This window comes from Balaenoptera ricei, chromosome 16, assembly GCF_028023285.1.
Source record: "Balaenoptera ricei isolate mBalRic1 chromosome 16, mBalRic1.hap2, whole genome shotgun sequence".
Classification (NCBI taxonomy): Eukaryota; Metazoa; Chordata; class Mammalia; order Artiodactyla; family Balaenopteridae; genus Balaenoptera; species Balaenoptera ricei.
Window position 1 is genome coordinate 20,635,174 of NC_082654.1, and position 20,014 is coordinate 20,655,187.

At 40.5% G+C, this 20,014-nt stretch overlaps 1 long non-coding RNA gene across 1 annotated transcript in view; it reads left to right on the top strand.

The window, feature by feature from the left end:
- Nucleotides 1-20,014, top strand: part of LOC132350507 (uncharacterized) — a 74,101-nt gene that overhangs the window by 517 nt on the left and 53,570 nt on the right. The window contains exon 2 of the long non-coding RNA XR_009497938.1: nt 5,204-5,269. This is a non-coding gene — a long non-coding RNA (uncharacterized LOC132350507). The remainder of the gene's footprint in view (nt 1-5,203; nt 5,270-20,014) is intronic.

The window sequence follows — 20,014 nt, forward strand, 5'->3', positions numbered from 1 at the left end:
CCCACCCCTTCTGCCTTCTTCCCTCAGAGGGGAGGAGAATGCCAGTGGACAGTGTGCCCTTAGAGATTCCCTTTTTGCGGGAACTCACCACAGGCTTTACAGGGAGGGAACTCTGTGGCTTCTTCTTGTCGCATGGAGGGTGTGGTCAGACTGTCCAGCCTGAGCATGAGCCACTGTTCCCTGGTGTGATCGCTCCTAGGAAAAGATATCCCAGTGACAACAACCCCCTCTTGTCCCATTGCCTCACCTCCTGTAATGAAGAGAACAAAATCATAGTCTTTCTCCCTGCTTTAATGGAAGGAGGAAAGGGATTGCTGTATTCCTGCAGGCTGAAACTGGGGAGAGAGGCATGAGTAGGCTTGGGCTAGACACAGAGCAGGTGGAAGCCAGTAATCTTTGATCTTTTCCGGGGAGGTTTTATGTTTTTGAGAAAATTCTTCATCTTTTCAACCTGAAAGAACGGTTACATTTTAAGGTGATCCTAGAAATTTTAACTTCTTGAGAAAAAAAAAAATCTTGGATGCAATAGTTAAAGACTATTTTAAAGTGTTCTGCAGGCATTGAGAACATTAATACCAAATAAAGGTATCCTTCATGCTGTTTTCAGTTGTCACATAATTGCCAGAAACATTCCCAGAGGGATGCCACTTTTAGTTGTGACTCATTGTCAGCTGGTAATGAAATTTGTGAACACTTTAGAAGTTTTTATGAATCCCTTTGGTGTCCAGGCACAGATTGCCTGAACACAAATCATAATAGCAGTTCTTACACCATCAGTTAATTTTGCCTGCTTTTGAACTTCAAGTAAATATGTACTATTTTGGATCTGGCCTCTTTTGCTCAACATTATGTTTGTGAGATTCATATGCAGCTGTCCTTTTAGCAAGCAAGTATTGCTTGCTAAAGAGTAACATAATCCTATGAATATCTTAGTTTGGTTTTAACTTGGTTTTAACTTGTTGGTGTGGTACAACAGAAATAAAATGTCAAACATATTTTATCAGACTCCTACTGTGTACCCAGGCTCTGTGCTGGGCACTAGGGAGACATAGATGACAAAGTTAGGGAAGCTGTTTCCCAAGGGTTATCAGTCTAATATGAGAGTCTTATTAACCCAAGACCATTATATTGTGACAAATGTTGCAGAACATATGTGTAAGAGTGATAGGAACACAGGGCTGACTGGGGGTCACATTCTCTAGGGCATTGTCATTGTCACAGAGGAGGCAAATATCTGCTAGTTCTTGAAGGATGAGTAACAGCTCAGCCAAGTAGAAATTTGAGATGGAAACTTGGAGGTTGTTATAGGAAGATCTGTCTCAGTTTGGCTCTGTCAGCCAGACTTGAGATGTGGTCTCTGAATCCAGATTCCTTCTCTGTCATAGTGAGATGTTCTGCGCTACTCAGCCTCACGGGCTTCTGGGTGAGATCTAAGGAGTTGTTGTTATGATACATTTCTCATGCTAAGAGTGCTGTTTATGTTACCAAATGCAAGTCCGTGTGCCCGACGCACAGTGAGGCCAAACGATACCAAGACATCGGAGTTTGGAAGAGAGAAAGTTTTATTGCAGGGCCTTGCAAGGAGACAGGTGTCACATGCCTTAAAAACCCCGAACTCCCCGAAAGCTTTCAGCAAAGCCCTTTTATAAGAAAGGTGAGGGAGGGGTGTGGTTAAGTTGTTGCAAACTTCTTCGTGTCAGATCCTTTGTTCTTGAGGTCAGGTCGCGGTCAGGTCACGATGTTCTTGTAAATTTCCACCAAACAAATGTTATTCTCTGTTCTGACAAGAAAGGGCAAGGTCCCAAGGCACAACTTTCACCCTCCGAGGCCCTGGCTCTGCGGGGGCTGGTTACCGTGCCCGGGAGCATTCATCCAGCACCCAGTCTGCGTCCTCCCGCCAGTGCCCAGGCCCAGCTGGGGAGGCAGATCTCAGCTGGTGGCATCCTCCTGGACAGGTCCCTAGACTCTACCCAGCCATCATCACTGAGGGAGCCAGGCCCCCAGGACCCAGCCTCCTCAGGCTGCCCAAACGGCAGGGGCCAGGTCCCAGGGACTGAGACCCATGCAGACTGCCGCTGCCATTAGGTTGCAGAGGCGGGGATGGGGGAGAGGTTCACTGCCACTTTAAGGCCTGAGCCTGGACTGTGGGCAGCCTTGGCGAGGGCTCTGGAGCCCTGAAGTACACAGCCCCAGCCTGTTCCCCAGGCCCCCCCAGCACACCCGCTGGCCTGAGGCTGGAAGGCCTGGAGGGCCCCGGGGAGAAGGCTGCGATGTGCCTCTTACCTAACTGTCCCCTGCTGGAGGACAACCACCCACCCGACCTTTGGCCTAACCTGGGCCTTCCACCTGCAGCGCTAGTGGTCTGCTAGTAATGGTTGCCTGGTAATGGTAGTGCCAGCGGGCCTGCTAAGGGCTCTGCACCGCACCTCTTCTAGCACACTGTCGTGGTTGCCCAGTAACAGTCACGCGGTAAAGGCTGCCTGCCAATAGCTGCACGCCCACCCCGTCCCTATTACATATAGAGATGGCAATCATCAGTAACTATAAATAGATTCATCAATACTTATTGAACACAACCCATGTGCCAGGAACTCCTCTGATGATGGTATCAAGAATGGAAGACGTAGCTCTCCCACCATGGGAGAGCTATTTTTATGTTATGTTACGTTATGCATATGTTATGCTTTTTTTTTTAAATTGGGGTATAGTTGTTTTACAATGTTGTGTTAGTTTCTACTGTACAGCGAAGTGGAGTTCCCTACAATATACAGCAGGTTCTCATTAGTTATCTATTTTATGCATATTAGTGTACATATGTCAATCCCAAGCTCCCAATTCATCCCACCCCGTACCCTTTATGTTATGCTTTTTACAAGATGCCTTGAAAACTGGTAGTGTGTGTGAGGAGTAGCTGCAAAAGTGAGGAAACCACTGAGGAAGGGTGGTGAATATAGAACTTGTCAGCCTCAAAAATAAAATAGCCAGTTATTTTACCAGCAAAATAGGTTTACTTGGGAATAGCAGAGAATTGCAATTCGTGACAGGCAAGCTATGATGAATTATAGGCAAATCCAAATAGACAAAGGGAAGGTCAGCTTTTATGAGGGTTTAGGAGGAACTTGGGGAGCGTTGTTTTGGATAAAAGTTCATTGGGGAGCTCAGTGAGGCGGTGCACAACTAATGATGGCGGCCTGGGCGCGGTCCCACCACCGTGGGCCCTGACTGAGGGGCGCGGGACGCCCCCCCCTCCCAACACGCAGACCGCTTGTGGCACGAGGGAACTCGCGAAGGGACCGCGGCAAGACCACAGCACGAAGTCTCTTACAATTTGTTTAATGGTTAAGAATCTGCCTGCCAATGCAGGGGACACCGGTGCTATCCCTGGTCCTGGAAGATCCCACATGCCCCGGAGCAACTAAGCCCGTGCCATGCGCCACAACTGCTGATCCCGCGTGCCACAACTACTGAAGCCCCCATGCCTAGAGCCTGTGCTCTGCAACAAGAGAAGCCACTGCAGTGAGAAGACCGCGCACCACAATGAAGAGTAGGCCTCGCTCACCACAACTAGAGAAAGCCCGCGCGCAGCAACGAAGAGACAAGGCAGCCAAAAAGAAATAAATAACCTCAAGTTTCATCATTCAAATATAACCATCATTGACATTTCTGGTATAGCATCCTAGACATATTTCTATGCGTTTTTACAGAAAGAATGGGAGATAGAAATACTCTCATAAAAATGGGATCATGCCATATGTTTATTGTTTTTAGTTAAGATTTAATTTTACTTGATTCTAATTGAAGAAAATGAATATGAAGTGAAACTGAAGAAACTTAGAACTTCACATACATTTCTTCACCACTAAAGATATTTTTTCCCCCTGGGAAAAAAAAAAAAAAAAAAAAAAAAAGTTCATTGGAGAGGAACAAGAATTTGAGGTTGTGGCAGTTTCTTATTGGCTGCAAGTGGTGGCTAATGCATTGTTGCTGAGGCAGGGAGATGCTTAAAAGCAAGAGATGAAATTTCCATGTGAAAAATGTCCTCCTTTGTACTAGAAGAAAAGTAGTATTCTTATCATCTTGGATAAGAAGTTGAGACTGAGAGAATTTTACACAAAGAATTAATTCTATCCAAACAGACCTTGTTAAAATAATTTTTATTGTTCTTCTTCCTGCTGGTTATGCAGGCAGCCACGAGTGGTACATGCATGAGAGCTTTCCCTTCAGGGATTCCTGACTCCATTTTAAATGAAGTTTTCTTTTATTTATTTTCACATTTCCCTATTTTGGTCAAGATCTTTCCTCGAAAGCATGGCTGATCAAGAGTCAGGTTGTCCATATTTAGTGGTTTTTGTCACTTTGGTACCAGGAAGGACCTTTCATGGTTGTCATGTTTCATGTCAGAGGGAAAGCGCATAGCAATTGGAAACCATTGAAGCCACATTTGAGTAACAAGGAGGGGCATGAGGAAGAACTCTCAGGGATTTCCCATCTAAAGTCTATATCCCATCTAGGTTGTAAGCATTAGAGATCATCTTGAAGCACTGAGCTAGTGTCACCCTATTGGGTATGTCGTTTCTAAAGGTTTGACAGGCAACAGGTACAGAGCTTAAAAATAACTATGCAAAAACAGTAATTATGCAAAGCAGAGTTAAAAGTAATTTAAGTCCAGTTTGTATGATGTTAGCCAGCTAAACAGATCAAAAGACCATAGAGTATCAGGGGGAATTTGTTATGATCAGTGCACTTGTTCCCTGATCGTGTGTAATTGAATTTCTGCCTCTCCAGAGGTATTTATCCAGTGCAACAGGTGGTATTTTCTATCATACAAATACCTCCTTGTTCAGCAAGTAGATAATTAAGGGCCATGCCATTGTCTAAAACTACTTTATCCAAAGAGTCACGTGATCATTTTTGGCCTGCTACTGCTTTGGCCGTGGAATTGTCTTGCTCTCCTAATGTTAGGGAGAAATTTTGGATCATGTGTTCATTGGCACTTATTCTGATCTTAAGGAGAAAGGCTATTCCTGTGGAGGCAAACCTGGAGTCATGTATGCCCATGGGTAATTCCTGTTTAAGGTGGCCATGGAGGCTTAATGGGGTGGACTGTGGGAGGCTTCAAAAGTCTTACTTTGTAGCTGATGTCAAGGGGATACTGGGTGAAATTAGCAGTAACACTTGTGACAAGTGAAAAAATTTGTTACAGGATGGACTAAATCGTCACCATTGTCAAGAATTGATTGAAATTTCTGGTGGCAAGCCCAACAATTAGGTAAGTTTCCCCCTTTTGTAATAGATGGAGAAATGCAGATAAGGGTGTTTCTTTCCAAGAAAAAGAGGGAGAGGATAAGATAAGAAGTAACTGTGGGAAAAAGGTATACAGGTCTGGTCCTGACACCTTGAGAAAGCTGTCTCCTTCAGCTGTCTTCTACTTCAATTCCTGCAGGTGAATTTCATTCGGAAGTCTCCAGCGCTTGTATAGGACTAGATGTCAGGTGGAGCCTTCTTTAGCTATAAGATGTGCACCTAAGGCTTGCGTCTCTGAAGTTTGGCTGCCATCTGGGTAAAGTGAGGAGGACCTGGTATAGTCCCTTCCAAGGAAATTTAAGGGCAGTCTTTGTTCTTACTGATTCCAAATCAAAAGGGTGGGAGAAAATTGGAAACAGTTTAGAGAGATTTCTAGTCTGATATTTGAGGAAACCAGAAGAGTTTAGTATCCAGTCCAACTTACAGGTGTATAACAGAGCCTTAAAGACAATTAATAGGATAAGAACCTAATATCTACAAAGATGCAAAACTAATTTCTCTCTCCATAATTATCCCCCTTTTTATCAAAGATGATCATAGTAAAACTAATTTGTTCACATTGAAATGGCCTGATTATTTACATTAATGCGGCAAGAATAATGATTGACCATATAAGCTCTTTTTAAGGTTACTTTGCTGGAACTTTACAAGCAAGGTACTAGGCTGATTTTCCCCAGCACTTCCTTAAAATTGTTTGGTCATATCTGAGTCTTTGTATATCTCTCTCCAATATGACATTCTAGTCAAATTCTTGGTATTTTAGCCAGTATTTCTGATTGTGTCCTGTTACAAGGAGAACAGGTTCTTACTGAACTCATGCAAACGACTATACTGCCATAAAAATAAGAATACTCAATGAGAGTTTCCAAATTCTGGAGCGATCAGGCAGAGAGAAAAAGTAAATGCTTCATTTTTGTTTACAAGGTACATTTTATCAAATTGCTGTGAATCATAGATAGCCTAAGAGAAAAAGTTTCCTTAAATATGGAAAACTAAAATGTTAAAAAATTCAGCAATGTTTCAAATAAAAAAGTCAAATTATAAGTATTCTCTTCAGTTCATTTAGTCCCATACAATTACTTCTTGTTGGTCTTGATCTTTTTTTTTTTAAGATTTATTTTTAATTAATTATTTATTTATTTTGGTTGCACCGGGTCTTAGTTGCAACACGCAGGATCTTCGTTGTGCCATGTGGGATCTTTTAGTTGTGGCATGCGGGATCTAGTTCCCCAATCAGGGATTGAACACGGGCCCCCTGCATTGGGAGCGCTGAGTCTTACCCACTGGACCACCAGGGAAGTCCCAGTCTTCATCTTTTGTTAGAAGTTTTGCGAAGCCATCAGTTTCTTCATTAGAGTTCTGTAAATTCTTACCTAGTTCAGTGGTATGATCTGAAAATTTATCAGAAACCTGTATTCCTCCGTACTTGTCAGAGTCCTTTCCATGAATCTCTTTGAAGATGACACAGTTTTGCAGGAACACTTTTGTAATATTGTTTTAATATAATTTTGAGGGTGAAACTAACCAGCATGGATTCCTACTGCTTATCAGGAAAATTCTGGCTGGTTTTCCTGTTTTTAAATTTAGCATTGTATCATAAGCATACTCTGCAATGTTACAAATAAGTTGGTCATTTCAAAACAAACCTGCAATGGATATATTTGTGTCTATTACTTGTTTATTCCTTGCATTATTTTTTATGTGAAAATTACAAGAAATATGCACACTGGGTCAAAGAGTGTGAATTCTGTATGTCATTGTGCTTTCCTGAAAAGTAGTAACAATTTATGCTGCGGCCTGCAATGTATGAAAGTGCTAATTTTATTACATCTTTATTTACATGGTTGATATTATCAGTGACAAATATTTCTACTATCTTCCTGGGTGAAAAACAGTACTTTCATGTTTTAATTTTCACTTCTCTGATTACTAGTGAGAATAACATTGTTCCCTTATTTTGTTTAAGGGAAATCCCCTATTTAGTTGGGATTTCCAACTGATTTTTCTGTTCACAAGGCAGGAAGGTAAAATAGGCATACATAAACTGTAGAATGTGCTTCTTAACAGGGTTACAAATCCAAAATCGCTACATCTATTTGAGCAGAGAGGGAAAATTGATGAAGTTGTGATGTGGGGCAGGGGATTCAAGAGGTATAGATGCAATAAAGGTTTTCAATCCTGAGATTTTTTTTTTTTTTTTTTTTTTTATTCTTCTTGGGAGGAAAGAAATGTGGAAGCATGCTGTATCTGCAAGTGCTCAATTCAGAGTGGCAGAATTACCAAGGAAAAGTTCTTTCTCTTATAGGTTCTGCCTCAATGTTCTCATTTCTTTTCTTACATACTTTCTTTTTCCCATCCTAGGAAACTAATTCTTGGCAACATTCTAATGGTCACTTTCTGATTAGTACCTTTTAGAACTGACAAGTTTTAGCCTGACATTTTCTTTCCTTCATTTCAAGGGTCTTAAGATCCAACCTTGTTTCTCCAAGATGATTTCTTGCCAGGGGGTGGCAGCCTGTTGCTTTCAAGAGAAGCAGGAAGAAGCTTTTGCGTGTAGAGGGCGGGGTGGGGGTGGAAGGAGTATGGTGGGTAAGAGATAACTGGAATTTGGGGGCAGATAAAAGCTGTTGAATCTACTTGATAGTAGGATCGATTTGGCAGTTTGCTTGAACAATTTTTAATGATGACTGATTTATACAAACATATTGCATAAGCTTTAGGATTACTCTTGGGAAGTTTTGGGGGGCACCCTGCAGAGAAAAACGTTTATTTGATATATTTTTTTTTCTGCTTCCAAACTCTCACAAAGAGATTTGATTTCATCAGAAAATACAGGCACTTGGCCCTCCCCGCTACCTCCCCAGGAGTCCACCACCCTGAGTCAGAGGATAAGTAGCAGTGGGGTAATCTCAAACTCCTCTTGCTAAGGTTAAGGTTTGCATTATGCTTGTGACCATTTCATCCATGTTTGTTTTAAATAGTGGGCCTGAGAGAAAAAGGAGGGTTTTTCCTTAATTCCTGGAGGAGAAGTAATTATGATCATTCTATTAAAAGTTTGGGTGAATCGGGGAAGCAGAACCCCCAGAGCTATAATGGTCCATACACTGGTTAGTGAGGTCTCTCAGTTTGTCTTTGCACCTCCAAATAGCTTTGCCTAAGCCATTCTTCAGGGAGGTAAGGAGCCGGAGAGCATGGAAAGAGCAGCAAATGATGATTAACTAAGCTGGGGTTCTCTCTTTTTTCTTTTTAAAGATTTTTTTGATGTGGACAGTTTTTAAAGTCTTTATTGAATTTGTTACAATATTGCTTCTTTTTTTTTATGATTTGGTTTTTTGGCCGAGAGGCGTGTGGGATCTTAGCTGTCCGACCAGGGATCGAACCCACACCACCTGCATTGGAAGGCGAAGTCTTAACTACTGGACCACCGGGGAAGTCCCTAAACTGGGGTTCTTGATCACAATCCATCACCAGTTGGCAGAGGGACTAGATGGGCACTTTCACGTCTCTCTGGCACCAGACTTTCAACTACAAGAGAGGACTGTGCTGGACAGTCTCCAGGGCCAACTCCTGCTCTAAAATTCTGTGAGGCTTCCATCTTTCCTGTCTTAAACTTCTTCAGGCAATCCAATCCCATCTTTTAAAATTAATATTTCCTTAAAATGGGCTTTGGATACATAACAGGTTGTATATTTTCTTTACATTTCCCTCACTGGGGACAGTAGCATATTTCTTACTTCTCTGTGAGTATTTTGCTCCACAGGAAGGTTCTCCTGGTGAGAAAGTTAGTGAGCTCAGAAGGTATTCTTGTCAACTTTTTGTGCTTCCTTTAGTTGGCTGAGAGAGCCCTCTGCATTGCCTGTTCAGGTCCATTAGATCGCTAAAGAGCAGTTCATTCATTCATTCAATCATTCATTATTCATATTCTCACAAATATTCAGTGAGATCTACTGAGTTGCAGGTACTCTGCCAGCTTCAGTAGTGCTTCCTAAGGACTGTTTGAGAGTCTACTACCTTTCTCTTGCCTAAAAACGAGTCTGTCTGCATGGGTGGAAGATCCTCAGAGTCTCAGAACTTCTCTAGAGGCAGCAGTTGCAAGTGAGGGAATAGCCAGTCCCTCCATAGAACCTTCCCTACAGGCTCCCACCCTTATGATTTAAATCATAAGGCACGCTGCTCTGAAGGTGAGTGGGACAATCCTGGGCAAAGGGAGCCTTTTTCTAATTTGTACAAAAGCATCTTACGGAATGTGGTGGCTCTGCTTCCAGGGTCTAAACATCTGAGATTTTATTCCTTCCCTCCCCCTTCTTGGATTCTTTCTCATATTCATCTTTAGATCTCCACTCCCACAAATGAGAGATTTTGACCCATGATGGACCCTTCCTTTTTTTTTTTTAATAAATAAATAAATTTATTTATTTTTGGCCGCATTGGGTCTTCGTTGTTGCGTGTGGGCTTTCTCTAGTTGCAGCGAGTGGGGGCTACTCTTCGTTTTGGTGGCTTCTCTTGTCATGGAGCACTGGCTCTAGGTGCGCGAACTCAGTAGTTGTGGCGCACAGGCTCAGTAGTTGTGGCTCGTGGGCTCTAGGTGCACGGACTCAGTAGTTGTGGCGCACGGGCTTAGTTGCTCTGCAGCATGTGGGATCTTCCCGGACCAGGGCTCGAACCCGTGTCCCCTGCATTGGCAGGCGAATTCTTAACCACTGCACCACCAGGGAAGCCCCATGGACCCTTCCTCTTTTAACACTTTTCCTTGGTAAAAAATGCTCAAAAATGCATTAAATTTTTATGAAGTACTTGGTTTATTATACTAATAAATCCTCTTTTGGTTTGTGAAAGATTTTTAGTAAACACAATGAGTTTATATAGAAATTAAGGTAGTTCTACATCTTTTAATTAGACAGACATATATGTAAAACGAAACAAATGTCTACTGGAATGGAAGAAGGATTGGGCTTGAAGGAGAGTTTCTCCTCAGTTATTTTCATAGGTTAATTTGCAGACTGTTGACTCACAGGGTCCTTTGTGGTAGCGCCTCCTCCTTAGAAAGAGGGAAGGTCTGTTTTTTTTGCTTCCTTCTCCCCCTGATATTAGTGATGTCACAGGCAAGGAAAGCAGTGTGCATCTTTCTAGGGAGAATGGAAGAGGCCTGTCCATTTCCCTGATATAGTCTTTCTTAACCATGGCTGCACATTAGAATTGCCCAGGTGCTTCACAAAGATCTCATATTTGGACTCCACTGCAGAGTAATAAATGGCAATTACAATCTCTGCGAGTGGAGTTTGGGCATCAGTGTTTCTTTAAAAGCTCCCCAGAACCCGTGCAGATAGATTGAGAACCAGTGGCCTGTGTTTTCCAAGAGTTTGACAATAGCACAGAGTAATTAAGGAGCATTGATGGGCCAAATTGAAGTTGTTCAGTTCTGTCTTTTGTCACAGACACACATGCTTGTGGCCCCTTTGGTAAGGGATATAGACAAGGAGTTTCACTGACAGACACAACACAGAGAGAACATAGATACGTATACAACCCTGATGGGAGACTCACACATCACAGACAGAGGCACATGCACACACACACTCATGGTCCATGGTTAGAGACTATGGCTCCTGACACACATATACACATGTATCCTGGTACAGAGGGACAATCCTAGAACTTCATGAAAAAGAACACAGGTGCAGACACATACCCACACACATTCATAACATAGACTCTGGATACATATCCAGAGAAACATGCACACAAGAAGAGGTAGACATAGAGTTTCATGGAGAGGCACACAGTTATACACAGAAAGAGACACATACACAAGAGTTCACGTGTATAGACGTAGCCAAGGATACACACAGAGACACAAAGAGACCTACATTCACAGAGATATGGAAGGCAACATAGAGGCCCATTTAGACACCCTGAAGTGAAGACACACATACTCATAAAAGCACTCTCAGGCAATGTTAGGACATTTTGTGTGTAAGATCTTGAAGCATAGAAGTGCCTTTGCCTAGATCTGTTTCCAAGTGGGCGTGAAACATGCCAATTGTGTAGCCTCAGAGGAGTGAACACACTAGCTTTCAGTGGAAATAGATTCTGCTGAGAAGTTCTCCTTCGCAGGACCCTGCAATCTTGGGGAAGGAACAACAACAGCACAACAACAACGAGATGACCCCTGTGGGGTGCTGGCAGCTCTGGAGACTAGAACAAAAGATCCTGTAATAGTAATTCCTTACAGTGCACCAATTTCCCTCCCACCTTTGAACTCAAACTTATCACTTGTGGCAAACTTTACAGGTATAATGTCATTTGATCTTTAGAACAACTTAGTGGGCTAAGTTCTATTTTTTGCCTTCATTTTGTAGGTATGGAAACTCAGGCACAAAGAGGTTAGTAAAGTAACTTTCCCTGGGTCACTCAGCTAACAGGCTCAAATTCGTGTCTGACTTGAGGCTGTGCTCCTCACCACTCCTGACACTGCTACTTACTCCACTGAGAGGTAGTTGCAAGCTGACTGTTCTTACTCTTCCGCTGAGAAGACAGAGGGTCAGAGAGGCTAGGCACCTTAACCAGGGCTCTTGAGGGATAAACTAAAGCTTTGAATCTGAGTGTCTGGTTCCTTGGTTTGAACTTGCCTTTACTACAGAGATGGACCTTTGGTTCATTCCTTAGGCTTTTTGTGAACTTGGCGGTGTGGAGTTGGTGATTCTGAGGGTAAGGACCCAGAACTATGAATGAACAGCAATGGCCATGCCACAACTTTACTAAGAGTCAGGATTTTATTCTCCTAAAAGACAGAGGGGTTGGAAGCCTTTTCTGTTTCTCTCTACAACTCTGTTTGCCTCTCTGAGAACTGGGCATCTTCTCTTTGTACTACACAGACCACTGGAATTTAAAAGCTCTTGAATTTGAATTTGTCCTGGCAGAGTGTCCAGAATGTGACCTGGCATCCCATCCCTTGGGGACAGATGACGTTGACTTTGGGAGCATCTATTTTCTGTGCACGTGTGTCTCACTGGAATGACACTCACTGGATAGGCAGCATCTTGGTCATAGTGTCCCATTGTGGGATCCCCTCCAGACCTCTCCCTAGCACTCCGTCATGGAGAGGACTGTGCCTCAGGGTATGCATATGATGTCCCCTGTCCATCAACAGTCAATCAACGGTTTATCGAGCATTTATCATATGCTTTTCTGTCATGGTTACAAAGTGGGTGTTCCTGTACTCAAGGGGTTTATGATTTAATTGAAGAGAAAATTAAACTGATCAACTGATTAGTTGATCAGTTAACAATTAAACCAGAGGATAGAGATTGGAAGTGGGATGATTGAGTCTGACCCGGAGCTAACTCCCCTCACCCCCCTGAACACACACATGTAATGCTTTAAAAATGTGTTTAAATGAGTTGGCAATATTTAAAGGTCAAAATATTTCACATAAAAAATTTGGATTCCTAGGTTCTGTTGAAAAAAAAAAATTAGATCTGGCAACTCTGAGCCTTGGTACCACATAGAAATCATTGGCTAGAGCTGAGTAGCAGCTGCCCTTGAGATAAGACATGTGCTATTCCATTCCCCACTCTCTTTATAGTCTTTAAATCTGGCCCTCTTTTATTCATTAAGATGATCTGCCTGAATCCTGCATCTACCTCATTCACTGTCATGCATAGGCATCAATTACTATCAAAGTTCAGTGATAAATATCTTAGAAAGTTGAGGAGGGAAAGTCATTGAGGGCTGGGGCAGTCAAGGAAGACTTCATGAAGGAAGTGGTAACTAAGCTGGACTAAAAAAAGTTAGAACTTAGGGAAGGGGATGGAGAACTGGAATGTACTTGTGTGTAAGATGCATGAAAAGAGGGACAAAAGGTGAATATAAAGTTAAATCCTGAATGGATGAAAAGCCTAAATAGGAAAAGCAAAATTTTTGGACATTAGGAAGAAAATACAGGAGACTATTTTATCAGAACTGGGGAGAATTTATTTTAGTGACATAAAAAACTCAAGCCACAAAGGAAAACATTCAGAGGTTTGACTTCACTAAATTTTAAAAAAAGCACAAAAAAACCTCTGTTTATCTAAAAATGCAGAAAACAAAGTCAAAAGGCAAGCTGAAGATAGGAAGAATATTTGCAATGCATAAAATAGAGGATAAATATCCAAAATTCATTAAATAAAAACTACCACAAATCAACAAGACAAACAACTCAATGGAAAAATATGTATAAATCATATGAACATTCCATTGACAGAAAGGAAACACAATAGCCAATAGATAATGAAAAGATGCTCTACCTCAAACATTTTATCTGGGAAATGAAAACTAAAACAATCATGATATATCATTTCATAAATATCACATTGGCACAAATTTTTAAATGTGACAATTCCAACGGGTTGGTCAGGATGCTGAAAACTGGCACCTTTACGTACTGATTATAGAAGAGGGACTTGGTATAAAAGCTGTGGAGAATATGGCTTATGTTAAGTTGTTAAAATGTATAACAACAACAGCATGAAGGACTAAGGAAGAAATGGAGGCTTACTGTTCCAAGGTTCTTATGTTATACATGAAGGGGTATAATATTATTTGAAGATAGACTGTGATAAGTTAAAGGTGCATGTTTTAAGCCCAGAGCAACCACTAACAAAACAGAACAAGAATGTATAATTAAGGAGCCAAAGAATGAACTTATTTACAAAACAGAAGTAGAGTCACAGATTTAGAAAGCAAACTTATGGTTACCAGGGTATAAGGTGGGGGAGGGATAAATTGGGAGATTGAGATTGACATATACTCACTAGTATATATAAAAAATAGATAACTAATAAGAACCTACTGTGTAGCACAGGGAACTCTACTCAATACTCTGTAATGGCCTATGTGGGAAAAGAATCTAACAAAGGAGTGGATATACGTATATGTATAACTGATTCACTTTGTTCTGTGCCTGAAGCTAACACAACATTGTAAATCAACTATACTCCAATAAAAGTTTTAAAAAAAAAGGAGCTAAAGTGGAGCTAGAATGAAATAATGTTCTTTTAATCCAGAATGAGGCAAGAAAAAGGGACTAAGGAAAGATGGGCTGCATAGAAAATAAAAAGCTAGATAGTAGATTTAAACATAACACTGTTGATAACCAAATGACCTAAAAACACAATTAAAAGTGAAGATTGTAAAACTGCATTTAAAAAGAAGATCCAGTTATAGTGACTTTATAAGAAACACATAAATAGAAAGACACAGAGAGGTTTAATGAAAAGGACTAAAAATACATTTAAAGTATATTTAATACAATGAATAATCATGAGCGAGCTAGAGTAGCTGTGCAATATCAGAAAAAATAGTCTTCATAACAAGGAAGATTTGCAGGTGTAAAGAAGAAAATTTCATGATGAAAGGGTTAATTCATCAAAAAACATAACAATCCTAAATGTGTAAGCACAACAACATAGTTTCAAAATGCATAAAGCAAAATCTGGCATTACTGAAAGGAGAAATACATAAACCTATAATTATGATTGGATATTTCAAAACATTACTCGAAAATTTGATTTAATAATTGCCACGGAAAAACAGTAATGATGTAGAAGACTTGAATAGCACCATTAACCAGCTCGAGCTAATTGATGTTTATAGAGCACAGCACTCAATAAGAGCAAGAAACCATCCTTTCACATGGGACATTCAAGACGGACCACATACTGAGCCATAAAACAATTTTCAGTAAATTATGAAGATTGAACTCACACAGAGTATGTTCTGTGACCACAACAGAAGCAAATTAGAAACCAATAACAGGAAGATATCTTGGAAATCCATGAAACTTGGAATTAAATAACATACTTCTAAATAATTAACAGATCCAAGAGGAAATCACAAGGGAAAATAGTTCTAACTGAATGAAAATGAAACAAAACTTCAAAATTGTGGCATGCAGCTGAAGCAGTGATTGTGGGAAATATATATATATTTATATAAATATATATATATTTATATATATAAATAAATATATATATATAATTTATAAGAATTATATCACAGTGTTAACCTTCAGGCCCAGGGGATTAGATTACAGGGCAATTACAATGTATGCCTTGAAACTTCCCATAGTTTTCAGTTTTCCACAAAGACCTTTCATTATCTTAACATTCAGAGAAAATGATATTAATAAAAAAACTGAGATTCAAAGATATTTTGTAACTTTCCCAGTCTCAAACAGCTGATCACGGAGTGGGTCATTTCAGATTTGAATCCAACTGTGTCTCAGTTAGAAAACCCACGTCCTTATCACTATGTTGTGCTGTTTCCCTGTAATAATCTCTGGGCAAACCCTTGTCTTAGTTAAGCACACCCATAGTACGCAGTTCTTTTTGTCTTGGAGCACTCCAATATGTTATCTCTTGTCCATCCACAATGAGTGGGGCAAGTGAAAGGAAACTGAGAGTAAAACTCTTCTGTCTTAGGACTAGTATTCATGTTCCACATCTTCTGGACGTTTGTGAACATTTTAGTACTTCTGGATGTGTGAGCCTCAACTGATACTTATCAATAAAACCCATCCAAGTTAACATGCCTGTATTAGAAGAGTTCAGAGTGTGGATATATGAACTTCACTGAATCTTTCAGTAGAAACCACGTTGCTGTGATGGCAGAGACCAAGAGGAAAGATCTACCAAGTTTATTTGAGGAGGTCCTTGGAGTCGCCCTCGTTCTCACTCTTCCTATAACCTGGTTATTCAACTATTTACTGGATTTAGTAAGATACCCTGGTATCTTTTCCTATTTGCTTAAGTTGGTTTTTGTTACTCCAGATCAAAAGAACCCAATATTCCTAATTAAGCTCACTCAGATATTAAATAGCTATTGGGGATTTAAATACAGACTGGTTGAACTCCAGGACAAGCAACTGTTTATATTCATGTTCAAATGGAGTAGGTGATAACTGATGTCTAACAATAAATTGTAATCTATACACACTTGTTTTGAAGAATAAAATCGACATTTGTGTAACGTTTCCCTTATTCATGTTTGATTGATTTAAATGCTTTCTTTTTCCTAGATCACATTTAGCTTATTTTTTTTTTTTTTAGCTTATTTTTAATGAAAAAAAAAAAAAAGAAACATGTTACTTATGCAGGAATGTTTCCTGCTCTCCTTCTCCACTCTCCAAATGCACATTTCCTGGTTCAAAAATCTTTCTGGAGTTTTCTTGACAAGATTTCCAGTTTTCAGAAGTTTTCTAGTAAGATCAAAGTACAGATAACAGGACAAGAAGGCAATGTGCTGTTTCCTCACTCCTCCCTCATAAGGAATGGAGTTGGTTCTCACGCCCAAATAGTTCTGCGGTTTGGTGTTCAGAGGTGACTGACAACAGTGGGCTTTTTTTATACATTCCAGAATCTCATGTTACTCTGGAAATTCAAACAGCAGATCCCAGCTCGCCTGCAAACATCTGCTGTTCATTGATAGCACTGCCAGTCTCTTATTTCAGCTCTTCACTCAGTTGTGAAAGCACCTGTGTAGCTGCCTTCCTGAAGTTGTTTATTCTGAAATGGCATGCTAGAGGCATAGGCCGAATAGAGTAAGTTTGCTGAAAGCTACAAGTTAATTTGATGGTTTTCCTGCTCTTGAATGAACTTTCTGATGCCTTCACTTTGTCACAGTCTGAAGCATGTCAGTTCGTTACATTTGGGAAAATACATATTAATGTGTTCAGTAAATAACTTGGGAAGAAATGTGTTTATCTCATTCCACCAGAAGCTGATAGGCATGCATTTCCTAATCTGAATAATTTACTTAGAGGAGGGTGATTATGATCATACACCTTGGATTGCTGGATTGCATTTGTCACAGGTACTTTTGCATTGCTTCCTGGAGAAGTGATTATTTTTAGTACATTCATACCCTTTGCCTTATTCAATTAGTAGCTCCTTGAATTATTGATTTCATAGTTTAATTTGCCGTGGTGTCATCAAGGCCAGCTTCATGGGCATGCCACCTGTGCAGTTACTTAGAAGGGCCCCATGCTGCTTTAATACCCTGCAGTTGCTGTTTTGAAATTCCTAATACATTTTGAAATTCTTAATACACTTTGAACTCTGATTTTCATTTTGCATTGGGCCCCACAGATAGGTATCCTGTCCTGGGTGTCATCAAGCTGCAGGGACATGGGGGTGGGCTAGTCAGAGTCGAGTAATGAAGTGAGCACAGAGCTTGGTAACTGGGTAGCTGTATGACCTGCAGCAAGTTTGATCCTTGGTTTTCTCAATAGGAAAGAAAGAAAGAAAATAACTACCCCTACTTGCTCCCAAATTCTTGTGATACTTAAAATGAAATGATGCTTGTGAAGATACAGTGTAAGCTTTCGTGAATAATATGTATATATTAATATTATCCATTCATTTACTTTTTCTTAGACCTGAAGTCAAGCTATGACTATGGAACAAGTTGATTAACATTTAAGTCCCAGGTGGCTGGGAAAGACCTGTTATAGGGCACATTGTTTCTTCCCAGCATACCTGCTAGAAATTTTCCCTTACTAAAAGCTTTTAATATGTATATTCTTTAGCACTTGGGCCATGCAATGAATTATCGTTTTAGTTCAATTCTACTCCTTGGCCGTACAGTACACCACGTGACATCCTAAAAAAACTATTAAATGCCAGACTGCAACTGAATAAAAATCTTAAGAGGAACTCAGGATCTTGCATTTGTTTTGTTTTGCTTGGTTTTGTTTTAGGTGGAAAGAACATCAACTTTGGTATCAGATAGACTTGGCTCTGCCCATTTTGCTGTGAAAATAAGTGAGAACTTTCAGAATTGTTGTGAGGCTGCAAAATCACTCTTTAAAGTGACTAGTTCCATAGATTCTCAAAATGTGGCAACTATTATTATTTATTTTTATCTTTTATTGTGTACTCTTGTTTCATGAATGGTGTGTGTGTGTGTGTGTGTGTGTGTGTGTGTGTATCCACAACTGGATTGTAAAGTCTTTGAGGTCATAAACTGTGGTTTACGTTTCTTTTTAATCCCCTACAGCTTCTAGTATAGTGCTGAGCATTTAACAAATAAGTTCATAAAAACTATTTTTTGATTGATTTTTTTTGACAGAACTGAAATTAAAAATCAACTCAGCTTTGTCAAATGCATTTATAAACACCAAAATTGCATTCTGGCAGACTAACCACAGATTTCAATAAGACCCTAAGAGCATTTGCTCATCTGTGTCTAGGCTACAGAGACATTTTTTAATAATCAGTCTGTGAAGCCCATCAGTTTAGAAATTCCATTTGGAGAACTGATAAATTGTCCTGAGTCATTCCAGGCTATCCTGGACTTCAAGAAGCAAGTTGTGCGTAAGTTTTGAGGATGGTGCCTGTATATCATTTCTGAAAGGACTAACGCATATGCCATGTTTTACAAACTGGAGATACTGAGGGAGTATGGTAGAAAGTGTCAGGAGAGTGTGTCTGAGCACAGAGAACAGGACTGTGACACAGCTGGGGAACCAGAAGTCATTCAATAGTATCAGAATAACAAGGAATGTGGCTGGGGAGTGACGATGTCTAATGGTCAGCACTGAACCTTACCTTTCTGGAAATCCCAAAGAAGAATGCTTTGGCCTTAGTTCAGGTTCACTGGATTTGGGGAGGAGAGTAAGGGGAAAGGATGAAAATACACAAGTGTTTTGTGCTCTACGCCTGGACTTATCTTAGGAGTAGAGCAGAACTGAACCTGTAGATGGGAGGCCAGTGGCCTCAATGGCAGTGCACGAGATGTGTTCTTCAAGAGATGAAGAACAAGGGAGGTCAGGCAGAGGGGCTGGACTCCTGTCCCCACTGAGCTTTCTGCACTACTGGATGAGCTCCCCTGCTGTTATCTCCACTGAGATGGGAAGCAGGCAGAAGTCAGGGCAGACTGGAGGCTCATAGGCATGTTTTATGTCATTTTTAAAATAGCACACACAGTGTTTGTGCCAGATAGATCCTAGGGTAGCCTCATGATTTCTATCCCCTAATATTCATGTCCTGTGTACTCTCTTCCCCTTGAGCATGAGCATGAATTGTAATTTGCTTCTAGCCAGTAGAACATGCCAAAGTGACAAGGGATTTTGCAGATGTATTTAAGGATCCAAATCAGTTGATTTTTATTTAAACAGAGTGATTTATTCTGATCTATCCTGGGTGGGTCTGGAGTGAAAGCCCTTAAAAGAGAAACTGGGTCCTTCCCTAGGTGAGAAGCTGTCCTCATGGGTTTGACAAAGTGATCATGTTGGAGAAGCCCATGTGGCGAAGAGGTGGTCAGCCTTGAAGATCTGAGGCAAGCTTCCAGCCAAAGCCAGTAAAAAGCTGGCTTATACAGTTGCAAGGAAATGAATCTGAGTGAGCAGATTTTTCCCCAGTTAATCCTGCACATGAGAATTCAGCCTTGCTGATGTCTCTCCTGAAGCCTTATGAGACTCTGAGCAGACGACCCAAATAAGCCATGCTCAGACTCCTGACCCACCAACACTGTGACATAATATGTGTGTGTTGTTTTAAGATACTAAATTTGTGGTAGTTTGTTATGTAAAGACAGAATACTAAGGCAGTGTTTTAAATAGCAATACAATCAGGCAGGAATCACTCCAGGTCTTTGTTTTCATGTTATTTTACTTTATTATTTTCTGGCTTTATTGAGGTATAATTGACCAAGTAAAATTGTATATATT